This window comes from Cavia porcellus, unplaced genomic scaffold (assembly GCF_034190915.1).
Source record: "Cavia porcellus strain 051 isolate PalLab524CR breed Dunkin Hartley unplaced genomic scaffold, mCavPor4.1 scaffold_11, whole genome shotgun sequence".
Classification (NCBI taxonomy): Eukaryota; Metazoa; Chordata; class Mammalia; order Rodentia; family Caviidae; genus Cavia; species Cavia porcellus.
Genome location: NW_026947494.1, coordinates 32,678,722 through 32,696,841, shown reverse-complemented (window position 1 = coordinate 32,696,841; position 18,120 = coordinate 32,678,722). Strand labels below are relative to the sequence as shown.

Here is an 18,120-nt window from a genome sequence, read left to right as displayed (position 1 = left end):
AGGTGTTACTCCGGGTTTCCGCTACGTGAAGAGCCCTGTGCTCACTTCTCCGTTGATGACATTATTAGGAGAATGAGTCTACCATTGAAATCCCAAGTTTCTTGAGTGAAAAATGTATGTATGTGTGTGGTTGAAGCCAGGTGTCATTTGTTCAAATATTTCAAGTCCAAAGCATCATGTTAATCCTTGAAGGAAATGATATTGAACTTGTTCAAATTTGAGGCTTTGATTCAACCAAGTCCCAACTGTAAAAGAAAAAAACAAAGATATCTGAAAATATTTTTGGACCGTGTCTATGTCTCTGAAAAACAACAGCTCAACAAGCTAGTAAGTGAGATATAAGAGTTGTCCAGCTACAGAAACAAGCTCCTGGATAGCAAAGCCAACTTGTGGTTTTTTTTAGTAATGCAATGAAAGTCCTTAGTCCACATACATAGTGTGTGCCTGACAGACTTGCACTCAAAGTAATGCTGCTGCTTTTATTTGTTATAAACCCTATAACACAGAGGCAACAGGGGACTCAACTGGAATCACCATCGTGGTGGTACACGTGTTACCAAATAGTAGATCCTTTCACATATTTTCCTTTCTGAATAAATATTTTATAAAACTAGAGAAACATGGATGCAATAAGGAGATATTATTATTAAGCAATAAGGAGATAATTTAAAAATAAGATAGATAGCCAGAAGTTTAGCTTAGCAGTGTAAACACCTGCCTGGCAAGCATGAGTTCACTCCCCAGTATAAAAAAAAAAGATAGATCTGAGGGAACATCTATAATTCAACTTATTCAGGAATATGCCGTTGCTAAACTAGCTGCAGGATATTGTACTTTTCAAGCCCTTTCAGACACTATCTGTATAACTACAAAGGCATCAAGTAAAACACTCAATTTTTAAATTAAAACTTTCTAAATATTTTTTTCTGTGCCATATTAGAAAGCAATTTTTTTTTAAACTTTCCTTTTTTCAGGGAAGGGGATACTGGGGAACTCATAATCTTGCACTTGGCAGGTAGGCGCTTATGCCACTGAGCTAAATCCCCAACCCATGAAGCAAAATTTTGAAGAGACATATATACTTTCAACATATAGGGGCTCAGGGATATAAATTTCTGGGTTCTTCTTCCCTTTTCTAAGACAATTATATGAAAAGATAACAAACCAAGTAGCTGTTTTTGGCCTTCAATATTTTATTTTGATTTCTATAAAGTGACTTTTGCATGCTAGGAATCAAAAATTGACAAGTCATAGTCCCCACCCTCAGTAGTTTGAGATCTGGTGTGTAAGACAAGCAGGTCACCAATAGTTACCCAGGCTTACTGGGACTGAGTTCAGAAGGAGGTGCACCTACTCTGGGCTTTGCTGCAAGAGTCAGAGTTAACAATGGAAGAGAAGACTGGATGTACAGTCAGGAGTGCAGGGCACGTTCCTTATTGGGTGAATTATTTTGTTTGGGGCATCAAAGGGATGTTGATGGAGGGGAGAAGAGACAAGTAATTCCAAACTCAAACTAGGATTCCTTCAAGGACAGGATCAAGTGTCCTCAACTCCCCTGCCCCTCTGCAGTACTAATTACTTCTTCCTGTGCATGTCCATTGAGCTTAACACTCTTCACAGTGTGGCGTGATGGTCTCAGAAGTGGTTATAACACAGACCTGGTTGCAGTAAAAGAGATCAACAAGATTAATGTTTTTAAAGTTAACTTCCCCTCTTCCCCTGTCTCATAACCATCAAGCAAAATTCAGAGATGGGAAGGCTATTCCTGGGGCAGGGCTGAGTCTCGTCCTGTGTCCTGGCTCTCCTATCCTTAGAGCATTGCTGTGGTCACTGATGGACCAGGATGACTCAGCCCGCACAGCAGGCACTGTGGCCAGCAGGGAGAAGATAGCACGATACCACCTCTTTAAGGGCATCCCAAGAGGCCACATAAGTCACTTCTGCTGAGATCCCATTGGCCAGAGCTTAGTTGTATGGTCACATCCAGTTGTGTGCCTACTGAAAAGCCAGAGATTTCTTACAGTAGAACAAGTGTTAGCATTATTTTTTTTAGATGGACAGATAGGAAATATTTAAACCATCTACAGTCCTATCATGTCACTGTCGGCATTCCTCTTTTGCTCTTAGTTCTTATTCTGTTCATTCTTTAGTGTATTTTATTGCTTTTTAAAAGTATAAAACCCCATTCTTATTTTGAGAGTTATATGAAACAGGACAGGCACCGAATTTGGTATGTAGACCATAATTGGTGTCTTAGTCATTTTTTGCCACTAGGACAAAATACTCAACACCCACAATTTAAAGGAGAAAAGGTTTATTTTGGCTCACATTTCCAGTCCACGCTTGGCTGGTTCCAAAGTAGAAAGACATGGTAGGAGTGGCCAGGCAGAGGAAAGCCGCTCAAATCAGAGTGGCCTGGAAGCAGAGAGAAAAGGGCGGAACCCAAGAGGTCCACTCCCAGAGACACACCTCTTCCAAACAGCTCCATCTTCTAACAGCAAGTCAAGTAGATGGCCCCCATGATTCCTCACCTTCTAGAAGCTCCACTTCTGACTGCCTGAGGCTCTCAGCCCACCCTCTCCGTCAAACCACAGTGTTGACAAATCCCTGTTGGGAATGAAAAGAAAAGTCTTACTCGGAGGGGAGTGGGACTCCAACACTTTTGCGAGATCATAAACCACTAACAGAAGAGCTTGTTTAATTCACCTTTCTAGTTTCAACACAGTGATTCATAGAGCAGATGGCTAATGTTTATGATGAGTGAATGCTTGTATGTATGCAAGCTTAAAAGAGAAGAAGCGGGGGCTGGGGATTTAGCTCAGCGGCATAAGCACCTGCCTTGCAAGCAGGTGGTCGTGAGTTCAATCCCTGGTACCGATAAAAATGAAAAAGACAAAAAAAAAAAAAAGAGAAGAAGGAAGTAAAAGAGAGAAATTTGATAACTACAGTTTGATAAAATTCCATTTACTCCCAGTGGAAGTGTCTTAACACAGATTGTCTTCTGTATACTCCATTTTCCAAGATAAAATTTGAAGACCTAATGGCGAGTCCCGCCTTTGCATACATCTCCTTCGGTTATAAAATCAGGCACCCCCGTCACCTCCAGACCAAAGTTATTTAGTCCCAAATATGCTGCATGTGCAGGAGCACTTTATTCATGTATCATCTCTGCTTGACCTCCGCTGAGTGTGCGGCAGATCCCAGGACCACAGGCTCCGCGAGTTCCCCTCCTGGAACAGCACAGCAGCCAGCAGAAGCACTCTGCTTTGCCTTTTTGAATATCACATGTTTGGTGGGAAAGTCAGCAGAAGTGTGCAGGCTGAATGGACACATTTTAGTTCCTTTCTTTCTCCTCCTTCTTACACAATATCCTGAGGCCATAACAGAACTTTTTCTTATTTAAGTCATCATGGTAGGGGAGGGAGGCATAGCTCACTTGACCATTTCCTGGACAAACCCCTGCCAACCATCAGAAAGGGCCATCATCCTTGGATTCTGAGTGCAGAGCAGATGCTGCAGCCAAAGATGCCGGCCCCCCAGGCTCTCACCCCAAGAACGCCCACTAAATGAGACCACCCTCCCAACTTCTTCTGCAGAACTCAGGTAACCACTCTGACAACATTTCTTCTTTCAAATAATTATTGAGCAGGAAAAAATGCCACCTCCAATATCTGGTAGACTGAATAACCCAAGGAAAGGCATGATCTGCTGTAAAACAGCAAACAGACCTCAGCTCCTAAACCTCATTTCATTGTAGCCAGAAGGATGACAAACAGATGTGTCTGCCACTTGCTCTGTCATAACTGAGGGGCTTCTCCTGCACTGCAACCTCCTGCACCACTGGGATTAAATGATGCCTTGCAACAAAACAGAGCCGGGGCCCCGCTGCTTCAAGGCTGGGTACAGATGATTTATTTCATCCTAGCATTTAACAAGTGTGTGTTTGTCCTTTTCATGAGGAAGAACTACTTTCAATTTCCCCCAAACTTTAAGCTCTGGCAAGGGACAGGAAGGGGGATGGTAATTCATGTGCCATTTTTACAGAGACTAAGGAAAGGGCCCACCCTGCTGCTAAACTGGCCTCAGAGATCTCGGCAAGCTGGAGACAGGACTGCCTATCGGCAGGGAAGCCTTTCAGAAAAAACAGAAATTTCAGCCATGGACCCTCTTGTTTGCATTACTGCTTCTTCTGAAAAATTTAGGACACTTTTTTCCCACTCTGAACCAGATGTCTAGTGAAATAAGGTATCATGAAAAAGGAGGGCCTCTAACTCTGCCTCCTATGAGCTGTGTTCCTATGGGAGAACAACATAACCGCTCTGTCTCCGATTTCTGATTTTAAAAATGGTTCTAATAGCAGGATGGACTTCATAGGGTCGTCATGAGAATAAAATTATACACACTTACTGCCTATTAAAATGTGACCCTGTGTTATTAATGTCTGCTTTTTGAAACAGGCATCAGAAACAAAGGGACTGCTTTGTGTAGAAAAGTAGATGAGTTTATCACCTCTGGATGGAAGCTGTGGCTGTGCTTTTTCTGTTCTTGCTATGAAACTACCAGGGAGGTTTAACGTAAACCAAAACATGTGCACTTACAAGCTGAGAGGCAAAAGTGAAGCAGTTTAAGGCCCTGAGAAATTAGTGACAAATGAAAGTGGAAGGGGAGAAGGACGAGGTTCTTTCCCATGAAACTGCATCTTTGAAAACGTGCGGCTAAAGGCCATCTTCAACACCCAAACAATCGTGGTGTATCCTGGAGACACTCTGGAAAAGCTGGTTTTCCGTTTCAAAGAGGAAAGGTTGCAAAACATATCCACTTCCCTCGGGAAAGCGCCTGGTTGTCATTTCTGTCCCTGTATCTACCAGTGAGCTCCAATTGTCCCCAGCTTCTAGTGCAAGGCAGAGACCCATCCCAGGACCTAGTCTGAACCGACTGATGCCTGGCAGAGTGGCCACACTGACATCTAGTGGTCGGAGCGCTTAGCGCAGGCGCTGTCCTCGAAGCTTTTACCAGCAGTGAGGTCCTCACAACCCCATTTTTTGTTACTTGCATCACATGTTAAAAGGAGAGGGCACGTTTCTAGGTAAATGGACGCCCCTGAGACCATGCTCTTAAGTGAAATAAACAGGACCGCATGCGTAAATACTGGATTGTTTCTCTGGGGCGAAAAACCGAAAGTGTAAATAAGGACCAAAATGTATCATGGATATTGTGAAACAGGAAGAAAATACTCAGGTAGGAAGGGGAATAGGGAAGGGGAAGGGGCAAAGCAAAGAAAACCAGGAAAAAGGAAGAAATGGAAATAAAGTTTTGTAAATAAGGAGAAGAGAGGTTAAAGGTAGGGAAGGGAATGGGGAAAAAAAGAAGAATCAAGTTATACATGTTCACGTACAAATTCCCTGTGATGAATGTGACCCTTATGTGTATCTAAAATGCACCAGTAGGGGCCAGGGATATAGCTCAGTGGCACAAGCGCCTGCCTGGCAAGTGTGAGGTCGTGAGTTCAATCACAGGTAACAAAATAAATTAATTAGTTTAATTAAATGCATCAATCATTAATTAACAAAAATAAAATGAGAGGACGGCCAGGGAACGTGGAAAAGGACCTGGCATCTGTGTGAGGTGTTGCCAGTGGCACCTTCTGGGGGTCACTTGAGGGCTGGAACGTGGCTCTCTGGCAGGTTTTTGCTACCATGGCTGTTAGGGCCGTGGCCAGGGCAGTGGCTTCAAACCGAGGTCTAATTGTGAAGAGGGGCTCGGCCATGCACTAGCTAAAGGGAATGAACACACCGAATAAAGCTGCCATGTACCATCTGTGAGAGAAAAAACACTCCGCTCCATGACTGAGTCTCCGAGTCCAAAAAACAGAGCTTACACTAATTTCTCCCTGAGTTTGTTAAGAGATGATGCCTGAAAGCTTCCAGAACAACCTCTGGCCCAGAAGCCAACCCACAAGGTTGTCTGTTCTTTCTTCCCCAGATTTATTTATAATTTAATAGTTCAGTTCCAAAATGAAAGTTACTTTTGGTGAAATCATGAAATTGCCTAACACGTGATAATAATACATGGCACTAGTTTTCTGAAACAACCGAGGGGCCGGTATTTACAGTAGATATTTATGAAGATGTGCCGTGATGTGGAGGTGTATGAGACAGACGACGTGAGCTAGGAAAGAGAGCTTATATTTCAGCAGAATAAGAGTGCCAAAATGTGAGACTCGGGTTTATAAATGCTTTCCAAAGGGGTTTGGAAAAGGGGCAGATGTGTTCTTTTTGTTTGTGTTTATTTTTCTTATGGTCCTGGGGATTGAACTCGGCTTTTGCACTGAGTATATCTGCAGCCTTTTTTCTTATTTTTTTTTTTTTTTTAATTTTGAGACAGGATCTCACTAAGTCGCTGAGTTAGCCAGGATGGGCTCAAACGTACTATCATCCTGCCTCAGCCTCACAGAGATTACAGGCAGGTGCCATTACCCCTGGGTGGAACAGACATGTTTCAAAACCTGAAGTTCTTTCCTCATGACTGAAGTCAAAAGTCTAAAACTTCCGTAGAGGAACAAATGATAACTTCCCCCGGCTCCTCTCAGTCAAGAAGCCTCATATTCCTGAGAGAGAAACCACTGCAATTAGAAATAATTGACAGGCTTTTTTTGAAAGAAGATTTCTTGTTGCTTAATCAATCTTTGTTTTACCCCACCTCATGCTTCGCAGTACCAGGGTGTTTCAGTAAAGGATCGTCATGAACCTTGGGCTCTCCATGTCTAGGGAATGAACCTAGTCCCCTGTTTAATACCCTTTTTCTTCCTTTCTCAGGCTTCTGCTCTTTGTCTGCCTTCTCTCAGCTTTGTGCTTTGCTCCTGACTGCATCAATGTCTCTGATTTTTAGACTGAATGTGAAATCATCCCAAAGGTAGCAGGATTTTATTCATTTTGATGTCCCAGTTTCCTCACAACCTCTTAATATCTGCAAAGACTGTGTTTCCCCCATTTCATAGCTCATATGTATTCCACTCTTCCATCTCATTTCAATTAATTCAATTTTCTCACTAGAGGAAAAAATTTGAGCAATAATTCTGAACTTCTTGCCCCCATAAAACATTTTAGTGTGGAAGACTATATTGACAGTATCATTCTTTTTGCAACAATTATCACTGCGTCTCCTCCTCGTTCTATTCAGGGTACTGAAGGACAGATCTTCCATTTCCACTGGGGATGTGAGGCTGTGTTGTTCCTCATAGAATGCACGTGGGACACCCTACCCTATGTTGCATACTCTGTTTTACATCCTAAGAAATTTGTGTTCAGTCCAGACATGAACCCAGAAATGAATCTTCTTTTCAAAACGCTCAGCTCACAAAGTCTGCAGTGGGTGGATGATGGCAAGCCTTGTCAATCATGAATGTTACACTGTATTTAGAAACCCAGGGAACTGATCTTAATAGCTGAAAGGTACCACTCCACAGCCTGAGGCCCTGGATCCCAGGGCTTCTTAGCATCACTGAGGCTCACAGACAGGTCTAGACACGCGAAAGAAGTCTACATACCTTTATAAAAAGATCTTTCAAGAATAAATATTAGAAGAACTAACTAGTAAGATCCATTCCAAGCCTAGCCTGTGACCAGAGGTGCATGGTAACAGTTCAAGTATAGCACTCTGTGTTCCTCTACTGCCTTCCTGTCACTGTCACTATTGCTACACAGATTGAAAAGGTCAGCGTGCCTTGTTTTTGGTGGTTGTAGAAGAATTCAGTGACTGTGTTATCTGGGCACTTGAGCTGATTTACAAGTTGCTGTATGTTAAGATGAGACAGTTTCCAAACTCACTGAGTACGTTAGAAACATCATAGAGCCATCTCACTGCCATGCTGCGACAGTATGATAACTCTGGGACTGTATTTAGAGGCAAGTAACATGGCTTAGGAACATGAGACTACTGCTGCTTGGTACTACCGGCTGCCTGTATTATTTGGTGTTTGAACTTGATGCCCCAAGGTTGCTAACGCAAGTCCAAAGGGTATGGTAGAGGAACACTGTTCTGATTTAGGTAACTCAGCAGGTGTTGGAGGTAAGGCAGTCTGGGAAGGAAATGTGCTGACTATAGGTTCTAAAGGACTAGGTTGGTAAATTGCATCTCTAGGATTAATAGCATTTGTGATTCCATCCACGTGCTTCTCTAGATTACTCTGATCTTTTGCAATCATAATGCAGTATTTAATTGATTCTACCAGCTTGTTTTCATTTTGACAGTTTCAATTTTCTTTTCTCTTCACTTATCAAAAAGTTTTGTCTATTAAGATTTCAATTATGAATCTTTGTATTTTACTTATCAAAGTCTTGGATGCTAGGAACAAATCCTGAATGTAAACCCCCAGGGGGTGATGGGAAAGAGGCAAAAGAACACATTTGCCCCTGTGTTCTGGTCCAGTCAGTGAACAGAGAGCTCTAGAACTCAGAGGTGGGGATTGGCCCCTCTTCTAGACCCTTGGGGTCTATGCACTCTTCAAAAAGCCAAAAAAAAAAAAAAAAAAAAAAAAAACAGGTCTTTGGCTGGATGGCACATGGCCCAGCCAGAGGTTCAGTCTGCCCCTTGGGACACAGTGTCACCCTTCCCCTGTCCCAGTCTCACCCTGACTAGCAGATGGATTCTTGGGACAACTGTTTCTTGGGGAGCAATTGCTGTAGAAGCTAATACCTATGCCACAGACAAAGCAACATGCATTGCATCTGCTGTTTGGCTATTATGAATAATGCTGCTATACGCATTAGCCTACGAGTTCCTCTTGGAGCCCTTTCTGTTACTTCTTTCGAGTGTGTAGCCAGAGCTGGAATTGCTGGATCGTACAGTAATTCTTAGTTCTTTGAGGAATTTCCACATTGTTTTTCATAGTAACTACATCATTTTATATTTCCACCAACAATGCATAAGTGCTTAAATGTCTCCAAATTCTTTTTTTTTTTTTTTTTTGTCTTTTTCCTTTTTATTGGTACCGGAGATCGAACTCACGACTGCCTGCTTGCAAGGCAGGCACTTATGCCGCTGAGCTAAATCCCCAGCCCCTTGAGCTAAATCCCCAGCCCTAATGTCTCCAAATTCTTGTCAATAGTTGTTATTTTCTCATTTTATGATAATAGTAACCCTAATATATGTGGTTTAAATTTTAATTAAAAGAAAATGTATTAAGTGATTCTTTGGTAATATTTTTATTCTTTCTAGAAACCACATAGCATTTAAAAGATCAAAAAATAGGAAAGAGTTTGGTGTATTTCACATTTCATTCTTATTCTTCGAGTGAACCATTGATGTCAACACTTGGTTTTGTTCTTTTATCCAGATTGAAATTATTTTATATGAGTGCATTGTCATCAATCTGGGTTTTGCCATGGGAAATCCCAAATCATAATCTCTTTTTTAGCCCTGTCATATCTTTTTATATCCCTTTTCAACTCTCCTCTAAGATTTAAACCAAAGCAAGAAAGACAACAAACACCATTCCATGCAGACAATGGATGAATCAAAATAGTGCTCAAGTCCTTGAACCCACGTTGGATGTCATGGCTGTCTCTAGTGGGCAGACTTTTGAAACCAGTTATGCTAAAAGAGACTGAATGTTGTCACCTACCTAGACACTCCTCTTTGACATGAACACATACTGACCAATCATGTAAAAAAGTAGGCAAAATTGTTGGTCTTAGCTGTTTGCCCTTTTCAAATAGCCAAACCTTGCAAGTCAGTTCGGGGGTTCTGATCTACAGCCTTACATCCTCTTTGCTCATCTCTGATCTGTCATGGTTCTAACTCTAAGTAGGACAAAAATGACCACATTTCTCTCCTATGGTTGGCACTCCCTGTGCAAGCACTTTGGAAAGATGAGGAAGCCCTGGAAAAGCGGGTAATTAGGTGCTAAGAGCAGGATATACACAACTGAAAGCTTAAAATTAAGAACATCACAGTTTTAACAAGAAAAGGTGCAACCAAAGTGCAAGGCCCCATGACACAAGTGAGAGAAGTTGCTCCTCTCCTGGCAGTGCTGTTACTGTGCAGTTATGACAGAGAGAAAAAGTGAGATAAGAGGTGTGAGATGATTATATTACTTAATCCTGATTATTAAATACTGAACATATTTTCTTTAGAGTCCAAAAGGAGATGAGACAGAGTAAGAATGAGGGTAGAGGGTACCCACACTGTCATGTTCTGTAGAGTGAAATTGAAAAGTTGTATCCATTTCTGTTTCTGGATTCTTCCATACTCTTCATTTACTATCTAGTTTTTACTTCCCTCGAGTCAAACTCTGGATCACTCACCAACTAGCAGCTGCCACCTGGCTTTGGTTAGCTTGCTAGCCCTCCTCTTCCAGGAAGTTCTCTTCACAAAAATCTATTCTCATGCTGGGAAGGAAGTGTCTAGGAAACCCCACAGGAGGCCTCAGCCCTCCTCCCCCACTCCCGCCATCACTTTCAGTTTCTGACTTCTTGTCAAATGAAGAAAAATCCAGGGCAGGGACACAAGTCTGTGCATGTATGGATGTTTATTAGGGACCTGACCAAGATCCCCAACTGCCTGTAGGAAGGGTACAGCAAAGGACAAAATAAAAAACAGACAAATTTAGTAATATATGATACAGGACTGGAAGATCAATGCCTCAGAATGGGCAAAGACTCAGATAACCCAAACCAGTCACTGTTTATTGGATGTGTGCAATGCAATGGGTATATTCAATGACACGTGGGGCCAGCAGAAGATTCCAGGTCAGCAGAAGATTCAAAGGTTGACACTATAGTCCACAGATAATCCTGAGGTGACTTAAGAGGGTGGAGCTGATCTTATGCTAAAATGGATCTTACTCTGGAGTGTTGTTCTTTTTCATCTTAGTAGCTTTAGTATATTCTTAGGGGATATAAGATGATGGCCCTTCCAAGAGTTAATGGGAAGTCTCAAAAGAGTGACTTTTTTAATCTATTTATCCTTTAGGGAAGTCTGCAAAATTTACCACTGTGAATTCATGATCCCCAATAAGTGTTGAGAGAAATCTACAGGCTCACGTGGACAAAAAAGGAGTATCATATTCATATTTCATTTTTCCCATGCTAACCTGTGTCTTTGTGAGTCACCAAAAATTTTTATACCAAATTTCATATATTGTTAGCAAAATGATTTTGATTTTTCTAGTTTATATTGCGCATGTGTAATATGATTCATGTGTATACACATGAAAACAGAACAATTCCAATAGTAACTGAAATTAAAGTCTCTGAGTTCAGACACTTACAGGTACATGAAAAAATGCAAGAAACTTACAGTGTCATGGAGTATGCATAAAACATTATCCTCAGAGCCAAACCTGCCACCATTTAAATACCCATAAAAACGGTTTTCAACTATGTACAAGTTCATTAATCAAAATATAAATTCCTCAAAGACCACTTTCTAATTGGGTATATTTAATTAGTGCAGGCTAAAGGAATTTAAGGAATCCTAGAAAATGTAATTTGCTATGAAAATATACCAAGTGAAATAACAAAAACCAACAGGTTTAGGATCATTTGTTTCTCTATATCATTTTCATCTTACTCTCTATTCTCTGCATCCATTTCTTTCACATCAAGAAGTCAAAAACTTACAGGAGAACAGACTACAGATAAGTTTTTTTGTGTGTAAGTCACGGGGGGTCATGCCAAAGTCAAAACTGTACTTACACAGGAGCTATGTGTTAGGATAACATAAAAGAGAACACATGAAGGTTCTGTTTTGTAGACTGGTGATGATTTTCAAGCTCCTGTCTTCAAAGATACGGAAATATAACTGGCCAATGTACCTTAAGAACACAAAGTACCGGCATTTAGGAGGCTGGCCTTCCCCAATCTAAGCTTTTGGGACTTGCTAAACTCTCTCACTTCTACCTCTGTTCATCCCTAGAACAGAGTAAAAACAAAGAAAAGGAACAAGTGTCTGGGACAACATCAGAGCCTCCCCTACAGTGAGGCACGGTGACACACACAGAAGACTAGGGCCAGCCTCCCAGGGGGAAATTGCCAGGCACACACAGCACCAAGAGCCCACCTACCCCAGATGCTTTCTTAAGACCACATCAAACCTCGTGATGCCAGCCTTGGAGACAGAACCCTGATGGCTGCTGGAGTTGCTGCAGTCATATTTCTACCTTCACAAGTCACAGGCAGGCATTGCACTCAAGGCTGGCACTACGACTTCTGCCCCAGCTCCTCCTACCCGGCCCTCGCCCACCCAGCGTCTGTAGCAGCCTGCTGCTACCCCAAGAACTCAATTTGCGGTGAGAGACAAGTTCCCACATCCTGTTGAAATGGGCCTGTTGCTCTCTCCAGCAGACTGGAACCCATCACAGCTCATTAACAATGAAGTAGCAATTCTGTTAGCCATCTCAGGATGAGTTCATGACTAGAGGTCAACAAAGAAGCTGCAGAAATCATTTTCTAACCACCATCTGTGTGATCAATCACAGTGAAATGAGTACACGCAGTCTGTCAGCCAGTTTAGCACATATATGGGGAGACCTGAGCCAGGCCTTAAGGGCGTGTTTGTTTGGGGGAGAGTGTTATTACTGAAGAAAGAAAATAAAATCAAATAAAAGCCCTGTTTTTACACTCACTAAGTGAATAATGCACACATGAAAGACAAATTATAACTCATAAGTACATAAACATTTAGACAGTGCTAAGGGGAATAAAAAGTTACCACAGTTTTTCTACCTAGAGTGAAACTCACCATCTACTATATTTGAGATGAGCTTTGGAAGCACTGTATTTTCAGCTGGCTTGCATTAACCCTAACTATACAAATAAAAGCAATTAAAAGTTTTATTATATAATTTCTGACAATAATGAGCTTTCACATCATTTCAAGGTTTTTTTAAAAATTTCCTTTTCAAAAGTTGCTAGATATAATAGATTAAATACTTTTACAGAGAAAAGATAGCTTTCCATTGTAGGTGTGTGTGTGTGTGTGTGTGTGTGTGTGTGTGTGTGTGCACTGACACATCCTCATACACCATGTGTTGAGAAGGAGTGTGGGAGCATATCTATTATTTTCTTTTATCTAGTCCAGGGGTGTCGAACCTACAGCATATGTGCCACACAGCTGGCTATTTGTATCATTGAAAGTTCTAAAAGGTTTTCCAAGGAATTAAGGCTGAAAACTGTAACTCTTTGTTTTTTTTTAATTTTTTTTAAAATTTTATTTAGAGAAAGACTAAATAAAACAAAATGGGTAAAAATAATACATACGTTCAGAGAAAAAATAAACAGTAAGAAATCACTAGTTAATACTGTAACTAGTTCATACTAGTTGTACTAGTTAATACTAGTAACTAGAAATCACTAGTTACATATTGTCGTTTTACAAATAGTTGTTCAAGATACAATACTGTAACTCTGAAAATTTTCAGTTGTTTGAATGTATAACACATTTCTCAGAGCCTGCTTCCGATCTCAAGGATCCGGAGTTTCCCCAGCCTGGGGAGAACTTTCTTCTCAGTTTGTTTGTTTGTCCCAAACTCTCATTATATTGTCCAAGGTAGCTTTAAACTTACAATCTTTCTACCTCTACCTTCCTAGTAGCTCTGATGACAGGCACGTGCCACTGTATCCAGCTTCTCCAGTCTTTCTGCTGCGCTTTCTGGTCAGTCTTTGGCAGAGTGGGTTCTGCTTGTCACCCCCATAGAATGTAGGTTCTGCCATGCAGAATGCCACCCTCACTTTCCTCCTTCTGTCTTTCATGTTTTGTGGCTCCTTTCTCAGGAACCTCGGACAGGTTCATGTGACCTCCGATGCTACTGAATCTGGGGCCACAATGTGGACTCAGTTCAGTGGAGGAATTAATGGTGTAAGAAAAACAAGCAATTCAGACTAAATCACGAGTAAATAATCATGAGCATAACAATGAAAAACTCACACACTCTAAAAATGTGTTAATACTTTTTCGAGAAACAATTTGTGTCACCTATTGTTACTCCTTTACTGTCTCCTTCATGCTTAAAGCATTACATGCAGTCAACTAAAGACACTTTCTTCTCCCTTCTCATGGACACTATCCAGGGAAGATCCCTGCAACATAGAAGTGAGTTTTCTCCTCTTGTGTAATTGCAAAATGACAAAAACCCCTCTTAAGATGGTAAAATCTAGCTTACAAAATATTGTAAGCACATTATTTACACAGACTTTACAGGGATTTTATTTTTGTTCTTTGAAACACATACTAAGAATTTTCAAAGGCACATAACTTTAAAAACTACTCTGAATTGTACAGGGAGAGCACTTTTATATCATTTCATTTCTGTGTCGTTACCTGTAGAGTTGAGAGTACATTCTGTTGTTTAAAAAAGTTATAAGTAGATTTTCTGCCTAGGTATTTATGATCGATAGAACTGTCTCAGGATTTCCTACCCTTAGCACAAGTGACATTTTGAAGCTTTTTTTCTTGTGGGGCTCCCATCTGTGTACTGTGGAATAGGATGCGAGGCACCGTCCTCAACCCTACCACAGCGTGCCAGTCCTGCCCCAATCCATGCTTGATGATGTCCATCAAAAATGCTTCCAACATTATATGCACTGGGGGGAAATCTACAGCCAAGACAAGGACCACTGGACTATTTAATAGCCAGGACATATTTCAAAGCATAAATACCACCACAATAAATCTAAACAAAGAAAAATCATGTTCCTAATGAAAGTGTGTAGATAAACTGTAACAAAAGGAAACATTTCCTGGGTAAGTACAATGTCTGGATGTCTGTCCTTCACGGTACCTCAACTTTTGTTTAAATATGTACTTGGTTAGTTTCATTGGGCGGATTGCTAAAATCAAAGAAGACTTTCTGGAATGGGGGGCTGTGAACTAATAATCCAAAAGAGGTGACAAAATGAATTTTGGTAGCAGCCACCTTTCCAGGGGCTGTGGCAAATATACAAGCTTGAACTAGTGAAGATATGCAGATCTGAACAAGAGGGAGACATATAGGGATTAAAGGAAATGGGTTTCTCTGAAAGGAGTTTCTACAGTTATTTCTGTATAATTACAGAGCAATGTATCTGCGTAGTTTGGGCTAAGCATTATATAGGCTCACGAAAGTGGAAATAATAACAAATTATTTCAAGTAATTTGAAATGAAATATTTGTTTTGCCTAAAATATTGTAATCTCTGGTATCTTTGAGATTATGAAATAAATACTTCTTAAGAATAAGAGGAAGTTCAATCTTTACATCACTAAGACTTTAACAAGGGACTCCAACTAATATACACCAAAATAAATCAGTTGGCAAGGGGAAAAAGCTGAGTTAAAATTATAAATGTTTAACAACTTGTGTGGCACAGGTACCAAACAATCAGAATGGTTGCCAATCATACATACAACTGTACTGGTATATGTCAACTGCATATCAGCCCTGGAGAAACAAGATACAGAGCAGGGGCTTCTGTTTGTGTAAAAATGAGAGTATTAGAAAGGATATATGTATCTGAGGATACACACACACATATACATACACATATATATTTGCATCTGCATTATTCATCCATCTACATAAGAAATTGGTAACAGTGGTTGTTTCTTGGGAGCGGACAGAAAAGTGTCAGTGTATCATCTATTGGATAAAACAGGTCAATTTTGCAGGCAAAAGCACTATTATCATCCCAGAACAAAAGGCATAATCTCATACTACACTAGTAAGTCAGGATATATGGTCAGCCCAGCACTAGAGTTCAGGGGTTGTAGAAGGCATATTTTTTTACATGGTCATACAATGAGACATTTCTCCTATCTTTTTTTTTTTTTTTCTTTAAAAAAAAATTTTAAGTCCTTGGAATGGAATACATAATCTATAGAGAAATCACAATACAAAAAAGGTTTATTTTAATCATTTTTATCTTTCTGTCATTACATGAAGGAAAAAATCTAGCTTTTCTTGATAAGGATAAACTTGGACGTTGAAAATTTTTTTTCTAATAAACTTCTTCTTAGTGGTGATGATCAAGCAAGCTCTAAAGCTAGCTAAGGAATCACTGTTTTTGATTAAATAGCCATGAAGCCCAGGCTGCTGATTTGCCTGTGGTTATATACCCTTTTCTGCTTTTTCAAAGGATCCTACAGAGGAACATTCTTTCCCTCTCAACTGCCAGAGAAAAAATGTAGAGTACAGGCAAACCAAACTCAAATACAGTGACTGTATTTAACTACCCGGGAGTATATTTATTTCGTTACTTTGCTTTAAAAGTAAGATAATGTTAGTACTTTGGTTTAAAAGTGAGACATAACGTTAGCGTTTGTAATTTCAAAATCTGATTTCATGGCAAAAATGTTTTGTGACTAGTGAAGAAACGATGATAGCAAGCAATCACAGGGTATATATTACATTTAATTCTTGTCCTAAGAACTTGACATGCATCCACTCATTTAGTCCTTACCAAACAAACAAAAACCCTGAGACACATAGGGTTATCATTCTCACTTTAAAGATGAAGGAAACCGAGCCACAGAGAAATGCAATAACTGTTAAATCATGTGACTAGTAAGTGGCACGCTTGCTGGGTCTGAATCTAAGCTGACAATGTCAGTGCCTATGATTTTAACCTGGACAGAGAGCCCCTTGGGTCTGGCATGGCAGTCGAGAGACAAAAGTTCCAATTCCAAACTGACAACTACCATATTTCCTAAACTAAAAAGCGGACTTAACTAAGATCTAACCATATGCTAGGATATTTCATGTTTTCTCCACAATGGGATCCGAAATGTGAAGCTGCCGTAGCACAGTAGGATTTCATTTCTTACCAATACAGTGAGAGAGGGAAGCTAGATGATTTTTAAGATTCTATTTGTGTTATAGAGCTAGGAAATCTTTCTATGTGCTGACACTTTAAAGCACTTTATCAATATGAGCTCGTTTAGCTTTCCGAAGTCTCATAGGCATTGTTGTTGTCAATATGCAGGCAGGCAAACTAATTTATGCTTCTTGCCCAAGTTTTAAAGGTTCAAACCGAGATTCCCTGGCTTTCAAATCTATGCTCTTAATCACTCCGCTCTGCAGTCCCTTGTGTAATAAATTTAGGATAAATTGTAGATCAAAAGTGTAGATTATAAAATATAGCAGGAGTCTAAAATCTACCAGAAAGACAGGCTTCCTTCCAGGTGGGGAGCAAATTTCCATTAGGCATTTGTTTGTTTCTTTATTTGTTTGATTCTGGGGCTTGGAACTAGGGCCTTGTGCTTGCTAAGCAAGCCTTCTACCACTGAGCTACACCCTCACCCCAGTATCTGATATTTCTTTATTCTTCTCATGCAGATGTTCAGAGGCTTCTGTATCATGACATCCTTGGAGGTTCTGGAAAGGACTCTCCATCCCCTGCTTCCTCCCCAGCACCCCAAATCTCCCTAGCTTTGCTCTTTTGCTGCCTGTCACCTTTAGGGATTGCTTAAGGATTTCAGAAAATCTCAGGGACAGAAAATGGTACAGGAAGGACAAGGTAGAAAGCAGAAATCTAGAGAGTAAGATATAAAACACAACCTGAAAGTTGCTGACTTTATTAAGGTTTCTTCTCCTGCCTAAGTCCTTCACCCAACTCTGCAAACACGTGCTCACGTGTGTGTTGGTAAGGAGATCAACTGAGAGCACCATTTCTTGCCTAACCACTGTGCAGAATATTTAGTTCAATGCCGACGTTTTTTTCTTAAACACACATCACAGTTTCAAAGGTGCTAGGCCAAAGAATAAGTCTTGTGGGAAGACCGAAGAGAATGAGCCAGTTTCTGGCCTTGGGAATTGTAGACAGATCTGATTTTGTCTTCCTATGAGTCTTTAATAGTTCTTTTTTCCCCCCCTAGTGGTACTAGACCTCAAAATTGAGCTACACCCCCAATAATATTTTTATAATTTTTTACTTTGAGACAGATTCTTGCTAAGTCTGCTCAAGTTAGGCTTGAATTTGTGATCTTCTTGTCTTGGCCTCTCAGTATGGGGGTGGGGTGGACAATCACTACCAGCTTATTACTTATAATTTCTAATAATAACAGTTTCCATATATTGAGCCCATACTAGGAGCCAAGCAGGAATTTTACAGGTTCCATTTCTAATACACATGGTAGTTCTAGTAGC

The 18,120-nt window shown here is 40.5% G+C and overlaps 1 protein-coding gene and 1 long non-coding RNA gene across 4 annotated transcripts in view; one reads left to right on the top strand and one right to left on the bottom strand.

The window, feature by feature from the left end:
* Nucleotides 1–18,120, top strand: part of Fyb1 (FYN binding protein 1) — a 141,658-nt gene that overhangs the window by 40,725 nt on the left and 82,813 nt on the right. The window contains exon 1 of one of the 3 annotated variants that reach the window (XM_013152907.3): nucleotides 3,448–3,603. The exons of the other annotated variants lie outside the window; for them this stretch is intronic. The gene's annotated coding sequence lies outside the window, so the exon portion shown is untranslated. Of the gene's footprint in view, nucleotides 1–3,447; nucleotides 3,604–18,120 lie in introns of those variants that run through there. 3 annotated transcript variants of the gene reach the window in all.
* On the bottom strand, nucleotides 1,186–12,188 carry LOC134478079 (uncharacterized). The gene is made up of 3 exons (XR_010050446.1): nucleotides 12,065–12,188; nucleotides 2,329–2,607; nucleotides 1,186–1,658 (listed from the first exon to the last, which is right to left on the bottom strand). It is a non-coding gene; the product is annotated as an uncharacterized LOC134478079 (long non-coding RNA).